Raw genomic sequence first — 14,032 nt, forward strand, 5'->3', positions numbered from 1 at the left:
TCGTTGCATGGGGGTGGGACGAGGGGGGTGTCTGATCATTTTTAAGCCCTTTGGGGCAGGAAGGAGTTGAATTCACCAGGGGCACGTGTTCTCGGGAGGGCCTCGCTCCTCCTCTGACCAGTAGAATTAGGAAATAAAAGCCCCAGGGTGCTCTTCGGGAAAGAGAGCTGCTGCAGCCACTTCAAGACGGTTTTGTTTTGTTGTCTTGAACCCACAGAGTGGTGATGAAGTGTCCCGATAACATAGTGGTTAGAGAGCAGGGCTGTGCGCAGAATAACGGAGCAGCGGGCCGGGAAGGGGAGTTGTGTAACCGGGCAATGGAGACAAACAGAGAGATTGAAGGGCCTTTAATCAAAGCCGTGGAGATGTGTCATGTGGCGGCTGGACCTCACGGGGTACGCTCTGTTCTCAACGCAGGAGCCTCCTGCTTAGCTGCAGGAGCTTTTCCTGCCAGCAATATCCTTTCGTCCCTGAGGACTCTTTCTCCCCACCTTCCTGGGCCCGTCCGCTCCGGAGAAGTTGGACGGCCTTCCCAAGGTGTTTGTTTTTGTGAGAAGGGCTTTTTTGGAAAGAGTCCTGTTAACAGTAACGTAGCTCTCTTTGCCTGGCCCTGCGTTCCCTGCTGAGAGTTCTCGTTTAATTTTGAGGAAAGGCAGCCCCCACTCCTGCCATCTAGACCATGACGGTGGCTCGCCTGGCCCTGACCTGGGTGGTGACTCGGCCAGCCCTTGTTTCGTGTGACAGTGGGACCGGCGGGAAGAGTTTGGCTGGCCGGACCAGGGCTCAGCCTTCTCCTGTGCTCTGTCTTTCCGCACTCCTGAAAGTGGGGGCGGTGACCCTCCCCATTTCGCAGACGGTAGTGAAGACTGAGAGCTTAGCAGACGGGCCCGCATCACACAGCCTGTGTGTGGCAGAATCAGCGTCTCGCCAGGTTTGCCCGACTCAGGCTGTCAGCTAACTTACATGTCCGTGGCCAGATGGCCGTGGATCTAGCAAGCACCTGTCCTCACGGACCTTGGCCATGAGAGTTGGCGAGTCCTTCTCTAGGGAGCATGCCCTGTGGAAGAGCTGGGTGTTGGACTGGCTGTCCTGGAGGGGTCTCAGGGCCTATTTCTGAGGGTTCCTGGTGTTCAGCAGGTGGCGTAAAGCCTGGCCCCCAAGCAGCAGGTCTTTTCAGCATGCCGACACCCTTTTCCCCTTGGGTGTGGAATGGTCAATGATGATGTCAGCTTCCCTTTGCTTTGCTTTCCTTCCCTGGGTCCAACTAGAACTCTCAGATGAGAAGAAAGATCTGTAGGGATGTTCCGGTTAAACTTCGGTTCTGGAAAGGAAATCCCAGGAGTTGTGTGCGTTGGACACCCGCTGTGTGTGAAGGGACAGGAGATGAATCCGATCCTGATGAGAAGGGCTGCTTAGTGAGTGGGAGGAGTCGTGGGTCAGCGGCCACATCTCATGTCCTCAAGTCCATGAGAAGAGTGATGTGTACCAATGGGGTCAGGGAAGTCACCGCTGAGAAGGTTTTTTTCAGAGCAAAGAGCACAGGTTTTGGGGGGAGACAGACTGAGGTCCTATCTGAATCTGGGATGTTGCTGCTGTTGTGCCCTTGGTCGAGTCCTTTTACCTAGCTTAGGCCTGTTTCCTGTTAAGATGTTGATAATAAGTGGTTTGTCCTCAGGGTCTGCGATTGAGATAACTGGGATGACGTCTGGTGAGCACTTAGCATGGGTCCTGGCACATGGGGTCACCTGGGAATGTCAGCGGCTGGCACAGCTCCCATTATGTTGGAAGGGGCTGATCTTGGAGTCTCTCTCAGTTTTCATGGGTAGAGAATCAGGGCTGGGGTCAAGGGTGAGTCTGGGCCCGGAGTGGGACTGTGCACAGTCAGGGGGCAGGGGACCAGTGATGGGTTGTGCTTGTGCGTGCCTCAGATGTTGGGTCAATGTCAGGGATGGGGAATGCCTCGTGCAGTTGGGGACGTCGTTCGTGGGCACCCACCGAAGGCATGTGAGCTGATGAGCGAGGACATGAGCGTACATTTTAGATCAGTGCAGACATGGCCTGGAGACAGGTTCCAGTGGCCATTACCTATATCCTGGTGTAAAGGTGACCCACACAGAGCCACATGTGTGTCGGGCTGGTGACCGACCCCCTGTGGGGAGAGAATCAGCCTCCACTCTGCTGGGTCCAAGAAACCTCAGCCCCAGGGGCCCTCAGCCCAGGAGCTGCCTGCAGGGCAGGGGTGGGCGGTGGGCGGTGGGGAAGCCCCCTCCATGCCGGGCAGGAACATGCTGACCGAACCCTAAGGCAGGCTTGGTCCTAGGCCAGCAGGAATTGTTTTGTGGGTGGGCCGTGACCGCTGTACCCTGGATTTTCTTTATCGTGCATGGAGCCGGGCTGGCACTCTTCCAGGAGGGTGGGCAGAAGGTGGGATTTCCTGGGGCCTTTTCCTGACCCCCTCCCCACCCCCACCGCCGTTCTTATGGAAGCAGTGCTGGCTCTCGCCCACCAGCCTCCCAGAGCCAGGGCTCCTCCCCGCAGGTGCAGAGAACCTTCTCCAGGAGGCATATCCCCAGCACACCCCCGCCCCCCTCCTGCTATTCCTGGAGGCAGCTCGGTTAAGCGCGCTGCAAATGGCCATAATTACCTTGTAAGTTCTGCAGACAGAGCAGACCAAGTGACACTGCTTTAGCACTGCAAGAAGGGGCTTGCTGGAGACCTCCTGGGGGTGTCACCGTCCTTCATGCCAGGGTGGCTGTGCCTGCCTCAGAGAGCCAGGGCAGCTGCACACAGTAAGGCCGGGGGAGGCGGCCGGGGGGAGGCTGCTGCGGGGAGGTGCCCAGAGCTCCCTGCTCTGCAGCGGGGGTGGTGGCCTCCCCGGTGGGTGGCGGCCGCCCCGGTAGGCGGCGGAGCACTTGGAGCGGGGGTCCACGCTCTGGGTCCACGCAGAGCGTCAGCTGTGGAGACGGGAGGCCCGCTGCCCGGAGCCCCCAGCTCCCAGTCTGAGTATCTCGGCGCCAGCTTGATTCCTTGCTCCCAGGGTCCATCCTTTTCTAGTTCAGAGCCCAGAGGGGAGGTGGGATTCTTTTGGAGCCTCAGACTATTAGTCTCAAACCTGCCCATTTGCTCAGCCCTGAAGTTGCCATAGCAACAGAGACCTGAAATAACGGTGGCTTAAGTGAGATAGAGCTTCATTTCTCTCTCATGGAGCAGCCCAGAGGAAGGACCCAGACTTCTTCCAGCTGATTGTTCTGTGATGTGAGCCTGCTGGTCCACGTGGTGCTGCTGAAACTCCAGCCATCATGTCCAGGGTCTAGATCTGCGGGTTGGGAGGGACAGAGGAAAAGGAATCCAGGGGAGATAGCGGTGGTAATCTTTTTAAGGAAAGGCTCTGACAGCCACGACACAGTGCTCAGTCCACACGTCACTGGCCAGGACTGAGTCCCACACGGAGCTGCAGGGGAGTTGGGAAATGTGGGTTTTATTCTGGGCCCCCATGTGCTCAGCTGAAATTGGGAGCTTTGCACCGTGGAAGAAGGGGGAGAATGAGTTCTGAGGGACACCAAGTTGTCTGTCACCTCACCTTCCGAGAAGTAGGTTGCTGTCTGGGGAACCCAGGGGTGAATGACTCTTGGAATGAGACCATTCCTCCTCCAGCTGGCCAGGGGGCAGTGGCCTCCGCCTGTGACCCTAGCAGTAAATTCCTTCCACACAGCAGCTCAAAGCAGCGTGAGGTCCCTAGGCTTGCAGAGTGACCCACCCCAAAGCATTTGGGCCACAGGGTTCTCTAATTGAGTGACAGTTTGTGGGCGGGGCTGCATCCCCATCCCTTAGCCAGAGGCACAGATGGCACTGAACCTGGATCCAGTTCAAACCAAGGGCAGGAACCTCCCAGAAATGGAACATTGCCTGGCACAGGCATGGGGGAGGGCGGGGGAGGCTGGGTCAACAAGTCATGATTGCCGAGCATGCATCTGCAGGGCTCTTCTCTCCCTGCCACCTGCTTTGCTTCATAAGGCCACGATTTTGAGATGGAAGCCCGGAGACCAGGGCCTGGCTCTGCCACCGCAGGTCAAGCGATTATGGGCAAGGCTCTAGCTTCCTCCTGAACTGGCGGAAACTATACGAGAGAAAGCTTTGCTGTGGTTGGAGGACACGAGCTGGTGTTCTCAGCCTTGGGGGGTGGTGGTGGGCCGTGGCTGATGGAGAGCATTAGGCCACAGGACAGAGGGCTCGAGAGACCCTTCAGAGCTGGTGACAGTAGTGGGTGATGGGTGACATGTGCTCTGGAGGTGACAGATGGCCTTCGGGACACCAGGCCTCCCTGGGGAGGGAGGTACACAGCACGGATGGGAGCATTTCTGCCTGTGGTTTTATGGGAGTTTAATCAGGGCTCATTTTGGAGGCTGCTGGCGAGCTGGATTGAAAAACGGAGTAATCTAGACAGCAAGTGAAAAGAAAGGAACATTCCTCAGAGCCTGGAGGACTCATTGCCCACAGAGCCTCCATTGGGCGAGGACTGTGGGGTGGGAGGGCCGTGGTGGAGCTGGGGGCGGGGCATAGGCCCGTGGGTAGGAAAGGAGAGGCCCGGGAGGGGGCCTGGAGTCAAGGCTTGGGCCTCAGACCTGCCTGTGTCCCCGGCGTCGTGTGGCCTGCGCAGGTCACTTTCCTGTCTGAGCTTGTTCTGTCAGCATGCGGTAGGTCCTGGGGGAGCACCTGCCGCATGCCAGGCGCTGCTGGGAGCACAGCACGCCCCAGCTGATTGCATCTGCAGTGTAGCCGCTGAGAAAGGTTCCAAACCGAAGTGCGTGTCCCTTCAGGCCGCAGAGCTGGGATTTGAACACAGTCCTGTCCGTCTGTGCTCTTAGCTGGTGGTTCCTGAACCCGTGGGCGTACTGCGGCCTCCAACCCCACCGTCCCTGACAGCAGGGACCAGCTGAGGTCAAAGCCGAAGCCCGGATGGTTGTCCAGTGGGGCTCTGCTGCCTGGGGACAGGTGCACTTCCACAGCCAGCCAGTGGCACTCTGGGGCGCCCTCTGGTGTTCAGGAGATGACATGGCCCAGAGAAGGTCAGGGGTTTGCTTGACAGAGGATCAGAGTCCCTGTCCGCTAGAGTAACCGAGGAGCCGGGAATCCAGTCTGTTCCCTTTGAGAGCAGCCACACACAGCCGTGGAAGAGAACAGACTTTGGCACTGACAGACGTGGGCTCAGCGCTCCTCATCTGACATGGGCCTCTCTGAGTCGTTGGTGCACCTGTCCCCGGGGTGGGGGGCTGCCGTAACCTCCATGGGGGGTGGTACAGCAGGTCTGGCCCTATTCATGGCAGTGGGTGTGGCCCAGAATTCGGTGTCAGAATCACACCTGCTGGGTGCCCGGGTTCTAGGTGGGAGGCGTGTGGTAGAAGCTGGGAGGGGGTAGGGGGGCCTGGAGTCATGAAGGATAAGGAGGACGGGAGGGAACGCACCCCAAGGACTCTTGCTCCCGAGTCAGCCAGCCGCCAGCCTGATTTTGTGCAGGAGGCCAGAGTTTTGGATAAGCCCTCCATGAAAATGCTTCATAACTATTGAGTGAACTTCTCGGGAGGCCTCGATGCCTGCCTGTGTCTCCCTGGAGTGTCAACGGGCCCAGCCCACACCGTGCTGAGGCCAAGGGGATGGGACCAGGCCAGGCCGGGACCAATTCCCAGAGCAGGTGGCCATGCGAGTGGCACAGCCTCTACTAGCTGCGCTGGGGATGGGGACTTTGGGTGGGTGCTCGGCTCCTGGTTTTCCTCTTGGACTTTGGAGCCTGGGGGAGAAACACCATCCAGGTTTCCAGTGACCTGGGTAGAGATCCTCGTGTGTGGCCAGGGGTGGAGGGGTCAGTGGTGCAGGACGGTGGGTTGAGCGCCCTCTGTAGGCCAGGCTGAGGGAGGCACGTTCCTGGCGTCTGGGCCTGAACCCCAGCTCTGCCCTGGTGAATCTTCCTTTTGTCACCTGCCAAGAGGAGGTCGATGTTCTTCCCTGGGGGGCTGAGTGGATAATCCTCAGGACCAGGCCTGGCCCTGGGCGGGCAGCTCCTCCTCTCCTTGTCGTGAGCCCTCCTAGCGCAGCTGGGCTCTTCCCTTTGGGGGCGAGAGAGTGGAGCTCGAGAGAGACGACGGTTTGCCAAGTCTTCACGTCCGGCTCTGAGTTGACTTCAAAGCTGAGCCTCCTTCCTACACCAGAGGCAGCAAATTCTCCAGATCCCACCCATCCCTGTGCCCTCTGCTGACCCTGGGCGGGGTCTGCTCCTGTCCCTGGCTCCATCCAGGTCGGAGGCCACGCCGGCTGCATGGGCCTGGGACCAGGGCTCCCCCTGCCACCGTGCAGGCGTCCTGCCCTGGAGGGACTCTGCATCTCTCCCTTCTCCATCCACCTCCCTACCCACTCCTCCTCAGCTCTCAGAGGTCCCCTTCTAAGGTGAGGCTGTGTGTCGCCCCCACAGGGACCCACAAATCCCAGAGTGTTTGGCCCTGTTGGTCTGACTCACAGTACAGACTGAAGAGCCCAGAGCACAGGGAGGACACCCCTGCTCGCCACCGGTCCCCTCACCTGCCCCCACAGGCCCAGGCCTGCTCATTCTTTTCTGGCCAGAGAGCTGTTTCCTTGGCATCCCCTTGCCTTGGCCTGCCTGCTTCGGGGGGTAGAGCGGTACCTTGGGGACCGAGCAGACCCCAGCCCACTCTTCAGCAGCCGCTGTCTTGCCGCACTCCTGCATTCCAGAAGGCCGAGGTAGGGCCCGGAGGGCAGTGGCCCCTCTTCCCCGGAGACGCAGACTCAGCTTCTGCCTTAGAGTTCTCTGGGTGCAGGCGTCCTGGTGCTGAGGCCCACGGGCTAGTCCTGCCAGGCCAGAGGGAGCAGTGACTCCCTCCAGGGAGAAGGTGCAAGTGTCCCCTTGCTCCCTGTTTTCTAGAGTTCTACCAGAAGCCAGCATCCCAAAGCTGGGATGTTCTGACCAAATGACTGTAGGCTGGCCCCCGGCTCCCCACTCCCCACTGTTCCTTCAGGCGGCCGTGGCGTGTCCGATGGCGGTGCCCCCTCCATGCTGCACTGGCAGTCCTCTGCCACATTTCTTACTTCCTCTGCCATGCCACAGGACTGGTCTGGAGGCTCTGAGGAGAGATGGAGGGAACGAAGTGAGCTCTCCTGGTGCCTGGTTGCAGGCCCATCCCAAAAACCCCCTGAAGGAGACCAGGCCGATTCTTGGAAAGAACTTTTCCTGTTTGCACTCCAAGCTTCTCACTGGGCCTTCCCAGCCATTGGGACTATAGCAGCGAGATGGGGGCCTTCAGCACAGGTGCCTCCCTTTAGCCCCATCTAGGTCAGCACCTCTGCACGAGCTGCCCGAGTTCTTGCCCGTCTGCTGGGAAGCCTGTCTCCTCCTGACCCACAGACTCACCCCTCCACCCCTCCTGAGGGACCCCACCAACTCTGATGGCTCCCGCAGGCCACTCTTTTCTTCCCTGCAAATGCAGGGCTGCCCCTGGGCCAGCTGGAGAGGGGGACGCTGGTTCTCTTTGAGACCCTAACTCCCCTTTCTGGAGTTTCTTTGCGCTTGTGACGACCAACGCCTCCAGACTGGAGACTCCCAGGAGTCCGTCCCCTGCTTCCCCCATCACACTCAGAGTCTCCCAGGTCCCATGTAAAAATTCTCAACGGCTCTTCCCTGGGACAGAGTAGGGCAGATGGAGACTCAAAACATACTTGTGTTGGTCATTTGATCAGAAAGTGTCACACACCAGTCATTTACACGTTAGTGTGAATTTAAGGCCAACTTAGTGTCTTTCCAACTGAAAGAGATCTTGAGCTCTCAGTGCCTCTGAAGCTTTTCCATATCTTTAAAGATGAGAAAAGGGGCCCAGAAAGGCTGTAGGACTGACCCAGAACCCACCGATGCCTTCTGTTCGCAGTTCAGTGCCCTCTCCAGGGGACCTGCCCCTCTGCTGCAATCTTCCCAGAAGCATTACAGGTCACACCGCCTGGGTTCAGGTGCTGTCCTGACCCCTCACTGATTTAGGCAAGTTATTTCACTGTACTGAGCCTCAGTTTTCCTCTCTGAGAGGGGGGATAATAACAGTAGCACCTTCCTCATAGGGTCGTTGAAAGGATTAAATGTGCATTTAGGGCATAAATACCCTGAGGACGGTAATTCTCCCAGGTGACCCCGCACTGTGGGTGTCAGGCCCCACCCTGTGTGTTGTGACCTTACTAGTCTTGGGTTCCTGCACTTCTGGTCAGCGCTGGATTTGTGCTGACCTTCTGGATTGTGGGCCTTGTGACCCCAACGGGATCCAGGCCCCTTCAGGGCAGTGCTCCCCACCCCCATCCATCCTCCCCGAACACCCAGCCCCACGTTCGTAAATTCATCACCTGGGTTTCCTTCCCTAAATGAGAGTCTGCAGGGTGACCCATCTTGTAGTCCACGCAGGGCTCTCATCCTGTCTTCCTGGCTTCTTGACATACATTACAGGTGTATTACTTGTAGTAATTTATTAGTAATGAAGTTCACTTTATACAGTTTTTAGTGTAGTTATTTATTTTTAAGTAATTTTACATTTACCAAAAATGTTGGAAAATCAGCTCGCAGAGTTCCCATAGACCCTCATTATGTCCTTCCCATGGCTGCATCTTGAGGTCACGCTTCCCGTGATCGTGATACAGTTCTCTGACCCAGGGACCTCGCATCAGCAGCGATCCTGTCATGAACCGTGTCCCCAGCTGCCCCGCTATGACCCTTCTTCTGGTTGTCCTCTGTGGCCTCCTCGCTTCCAGGCCAGGGTCTCAGTTTGTCTCTCACGACCATGACACTCGGAAGGGCCCTGCTTCGGCCTGGACTTCTGGGACATTCCCTGGTGTTGCTGGATTTGGTTGACATTTCCACATTTTGGGCAGGAATGCCACACCAGCGATGCCTCTCCCTCCTTTGCCCCTCCTGTCTATCAGGAGGGCATGAGCTTGATGTGGGGCCCATCTGGTTAACCAGTCATTTGGTCGGAATGCTGTCCCCATTTTTCCCCTGTTCATTTCTGTTTTTCTCTTTGTCATTGGCAGTGATCTTTTAAGGAGACCCTTAGCAGATGTCCTGTTCTTGTCATACTTTTGCCTGGTGTTTTAGCATCCATTGATGGTTTTCGATGACAGGAGTTGCTGCGGTGGTATTTGCCAAATGGTCGTTATATTGAATTTTAAAAAGTCAGCGTGCCTCTCTTCCAATGCGGACTTCTGCAGACGTTCATAGGGGACACTTCGCCGAGCCCTAGCATCATCTCATTTGTAAGTAAAGGGAAAGACAAAGATGAGAATTAAGAAGGAAGAAGAAAGGGGGATCGTGTTGGAGAAGCTTCTTTGCTACAGAACTTCTCAGAGCCTTTAGCATGTGATTGTGAATCTTGAATCTTCTAGAGGGTGGTGTACTGAGTTTTACCACTGAAGGTAAGACACCCTGGTAGTTTATATCCCACTAATAAGGGGGGAAGTGCTTATTAAATTGTGATACGTGGTCAATAATGATACACATCTTAACCTCAGAGATAGAAATTGAGAAATCGCATGTCTTCAAATCGGTGGAATATGGCACTATTTGACGTTCTACCTCATCGGTCGTAGGTCCTCTGCTTCCTCTTCGTAGGGCTTCTGTGAGAGCCTTGCTGCACCCAACACACTTTAGGAATTCCCAGACCTAGGAATTCAGGATTCCCTGATTGCCAGTGACTCACGTCCCAGAGGCTGCTGCTTTGAGCGGTGTGTGGAATCCATCTTTCTAGACCCTTCTCGTACACGTACAAATACAGATTTATGTACTTAAAAATAGAAGCAGCATCATATTACGTGTGTTCTCGTAAAACTTGTCTTTTCCCCAACTCCGTATGTGTCTTGCCTTCTTTCCATGGCCCATAAAAGAAGAGGGAGATGGGTCCGCGTGGCTCTTTTTGGTGGCAGCTTAACATTTCAGCATGTGATTAAAAGAATCACCATTTACTCCATCACGTCGAGCTCGTAAGGTCATTCTCTTTTAATTGTTTTTGTTAACTGGGCTGTGGTAAGCATAGATCTTTGCATATTTCTGTTAAATTAATCCTTAGAAGTAGACTTTCTCAGAGATTCTTTTTTTTTTTTTAAAGATTTTATTGTTTTTATTTGACACAGAGAGAGAGAGAGAGAGAGTGGGAGGGGCAGAGGGAGAAGCAGACTCCCCGCTGAGCAGTAAGACTGATGCGGGGCTCAATCCCAGGACCCTGGGATCATGACCTGAGCCGAAAGCAGACACGTAACCGACTGAGCCACCCAGGCGCCCCTCAGAGATTCTTATAAACATCCCTTCACGGGCAGGTACTGCTGGATTGTTCTTCAGAAAGTCTGAGTGGATTTCAGTCTTCCGTGCCCGTCTGCCAGGGAAATGATACCTATCTTAATTTGCACGGTTTCCATCCTCAACCAGATGGAGCATTTCTTCATTCGCTAATTGGCCCTTTGCATTTCTTCCATGTGTGAATCTCTTCCTGTCATTTGCCCACTTTTCTACTGGGTTGTTAGTCTTTCTGTTATCGATTGGTTAGAGCACTTTTTGGATTAAGGAACTTGTCTCCTTGTTTAAAATACAGACTGGGGGGGTGCCTGGGTGGCTCAGCCTTTAAGCATCTGGGATCGATCCATGTGTCAGGTTCCCTGCTCGGTGGGAAGCCTGCTTCTCCCTCTCCCATTCCCCCTGCTCGTGTGACACATTCTCTCTGACAAATAAATAAATAAAATCTCTCTCTCTTTTTTAAGATTTTATTTATTTATTTGATAGAGATCACAAGTAGGCAGAGAGGGAGGCAGAGAGAGAGAGAGGAGGAAGCAGGCTCCTTGCTGAGCAGAGAGCCCAATGTGGGGCTCGATCCCAGGACCCTAAGATCATGACCTGAGCCAAAGGCAGAGGCTTTAACCCACTGAGCCACCCAGGCGCCCCATAAATAAATAAAATCTTTAAAAAAAATACGGACTGTGTTTCATCGGTAAAGCCTTCATATTTGCACTGGAGCCAAGCTGACATTTTCTGTTCTGCTTTTAGAATATGTCCTGCCAGAGAGAGCACTTTAAACATTATTTTTGAAACGTCTTAAAAACAAAAAAAAGGCTGTGAAATTTGGGGAGTTGGGGCCGAGCGGGGGCAGTGAGTGTCTGCCTTGGTCCGGAAGGGGCCATAAATCGTTGGACCCAGCTGCCATGAAGCTAATCCACGTTGCCAGCAGCCGTTTTCATCAGCAGGAACGGGGCTCAGGAATGTCTGTGTCGCTGCCCGGGCCCGTGTTTGGCTCCGCTGTTCCTGGCCTTTTGGAACACCCAAGTGCAAACGGCGCTCTAGGTCCTGGAGATGACAGGTCATCCGTGAAGTCCGACGGGAGGAAATGGTACCTGGCCAGCCAGGGCAGCATCAGACCAGGGAATGTCAGATCTGTGGCCTTTCTTTCCCTCTGGCCCTGCCCACAAGCAACCCCCTGCCCCAAATTCAGGCTGATTCCACATCTTCCAGTGTCGTGTCCCCCCCACCCCCACCTTGACACCCCACCTATAGCCAGAGAGCCCGAGGACTGGTCCTGGCAGGACATTGGCAGCTGCAGCAAAGGCCATCATGCCCCTTGGAGCCTCCAGGAGCAGGGTAGGGGCTGCAGCTGCCAGTGGAATGTGCCCTCCGCCCTCTGTCTCCAGTGACACAGTCAAGTCAGGGACCCCTGTCAGGGCCGCGGCCCCCTGCCCCCTGCTTTGGAAGAAGACTCTGCCAGGGGAGTTTTCACTGTGCGGCCTCAGAGGGCTCTGTGACCGAGAATGCTGTCAGGCCTGCGAACGTTTCGTCTCTGTCACCAGGCTGACATCGCTGTTTCCCTGGCCCTGCCGGGGACCGACAGCTCAGATCTGACCTTTCGTTCTGAGTACGAGGTTGCTGCCCCGGGTCGTGCGCCCTGCTGAGAGGAGAGCAGTGGCCCTCTGGGGGACGGCCTGGATGATGGCTGCTCATCTGCCGTAAGAGTCCCAGTTCTGTCCCGGGGGACAGATGGACAGGAAGGCTCTGTGTTTTTCAGTGCTTGGCGTCAAGGGCACTATCTCTGAGCAGGAAAAAGCAAGCATGTCACTCTTCCATGTCTGCTCTCTTTTCTTCCTGTTCCCCACCCCCTCCCCCCGGGGGGGGCCTTGTCAGACCATGCAGAGCGGTGCTGGGCTCACAAAGGTGATCTTGGACTCTTTAAAATGGTAGACCTTCAAATAACTGGGCCGGTAACAGTGGTGGAGGGGACGGTGGGACCTGCCACTTAGTACCTACTATGGACCAGTTTCTGTTTAAGTGTTTTGTGTAATTTTTTTTCCTTAAGATTTTATTTATTTATTTGACAGGCAGAGATCACAAGTAGGCAGAGAGGCAGAGAGGAAGAGAAGCAGGCTCTGTGCTGAGCAGAGAGCTCCATGCGGGCGGGGCTCAATCCCAGGACCCTGAGATCATGACCCTAGCAGAAGGCAGAGGCTTTAACCCACTGAGCCAGGCGCCCCTTAAGTGTTTTCTGTATTAACTCATTTGATGCAGCAGCTCCATGTACAGGACTGAAGACTGTTCTTATCCTCATTTTACAGACCAGGAAACTAAGGCATGGAGAGGTGAGGGAACTTTCTCCAGGTCACATGTACCCAGGCAGCCTGGAGTGTCTGGCCACACCATGGTGGGGAGACACAGGCAGCTTGAGTCCTCTTGTCTCCTGGTCCCTAAGATGGGAGTAGGAACCTTTTTCCAGAAGTCCTTCAGCGCGGCCCAGAGTCCTTCAGCGGGCCTGAGGAGAGGAGGGGAGAGAGGTGTCACCTCCACAGGCTGTTGTGAGGCAGTTGGGCCTCGTGAAGGCCTGGGCAAGCTGGCTCTCCCACCTTCGGGCTTCGCTTCCCAGGGCCTCGGTCCTTCCACGCACAACAAAGGGGACAGTAGGAATCTACCCGTAACATTGTTAGAAGAGTCCTGTGAGTGAGCCCTGCGGGTGTCTGTGGTGGTCCTGGCATAGGGCTGTGCGTCCTCGCCGGGTGCGCCTGTTTGTGGAAGGCGCCATGTTGTCAGCCTGCACAGCTTTCCACAGCATATCGCCTGTGTGGGCCTGCAGTGTTCTCAGCTCTAGGACAGGCCTTGTGTATACTGAGGCGAGGAGTGGTCCCTGGTCCCGTCAGGGGCAACTGGGTGACAGTGGTGGGAGGCACATGCTGGGGCGTGAGCCCAGGGCTTGGGAGTGGGGGATGGGGGCCTCCACCTGCCAAGCCTCCCTCCCCGCCACGCCTCACCCTGTGCTCTGTGGGAGCAGTCAGGAGACCACGTGAGGCCCATCCACTCTCAGGATGTGCCGTTTCTCCCCTCCCCTCCTCTGGAATACCATTCCAGCTTGGCCCTGTGCCCATTGACCTCCAGGTCCCTGCCTAGTCTGTGTGGTTGGGGACCCGGGTAGAAGAAGCCCTGGCTGGCCTTCCCTCACAGCCACTGTCCTCAACGGCCCTTTGAGGTGTCAGGCCCTCTTGCCCTCAGCTGCTCGGGGTGAAGTGCACGGATGATCTGGGGAGGGCTTGCCCCAGGCTGCCTTTCAGGAACCTGGTTTCCTATGGGCCGCTCCCTCTCAGCCCTGACCCTCCGGCTCTGTCTGAGCTCCTCAGGGCCAGAGCCATGTGAGTGGCTCTCTCTTATCCCAGAGGGGACGATAAGGACACCTGTGTCCTATGCTGAAGAGTTAGAGATGGTCCCAGCTCCCGAGGAGCCCTCAGCCCCGTCGTAGGTTCATCATGGGCCTGGGGTATTGGCTGGACCTCAGTGAGTGACTGGTGGTACCGCAAAGCTGTATCTCGTTCGTCTCACAAATGCTGCCCATGGTCCCAGTGTGGTGACTCCTGATGGCTTATTCAGTCCTCACTTGTGTGTGGTCGCTGCTGGAGGTTGTCCCCATCTTGCAGATGTGGAAATTGAGGCACAGAGAAGTGGCCTGGATTGAGACAGTGGCCCTAGGATTGGAGCTCAGGC

General features: G+C 56.0%; 1 protein-coding gene across 2 annotated transcripts in view; it reads left to right on the plus strand.

Annotated features, from left to right (window-relative positions):
• Positions 1–14,032, plus strand: part of ITPK1 (inositol-tetrakisphosphate 1-kinase) — a 166,687-nt gene that overhangs the window by 123,875 nt on the left and 28,780 nt on the right. The gene's annotated exons all lie outside the window — the stretch shown is intronic.

The sequence above is a fragment of the Lontra canadensis genome, unplaced genomic scaffold, assembly GCF_010015895.1.
Source record: "Lontra canadensis isolate GAN:19392208 unplaced genomic scaffold, GSC_riverotter_1.0 scaffold98, whole genome shotgun sequence".
Taxonomy (NCBI): Eukaryota; Metazoa; Chordata; class Mammalia; order Carnivora; family Mustelidae; genus Lontra; species Lontra canadensis.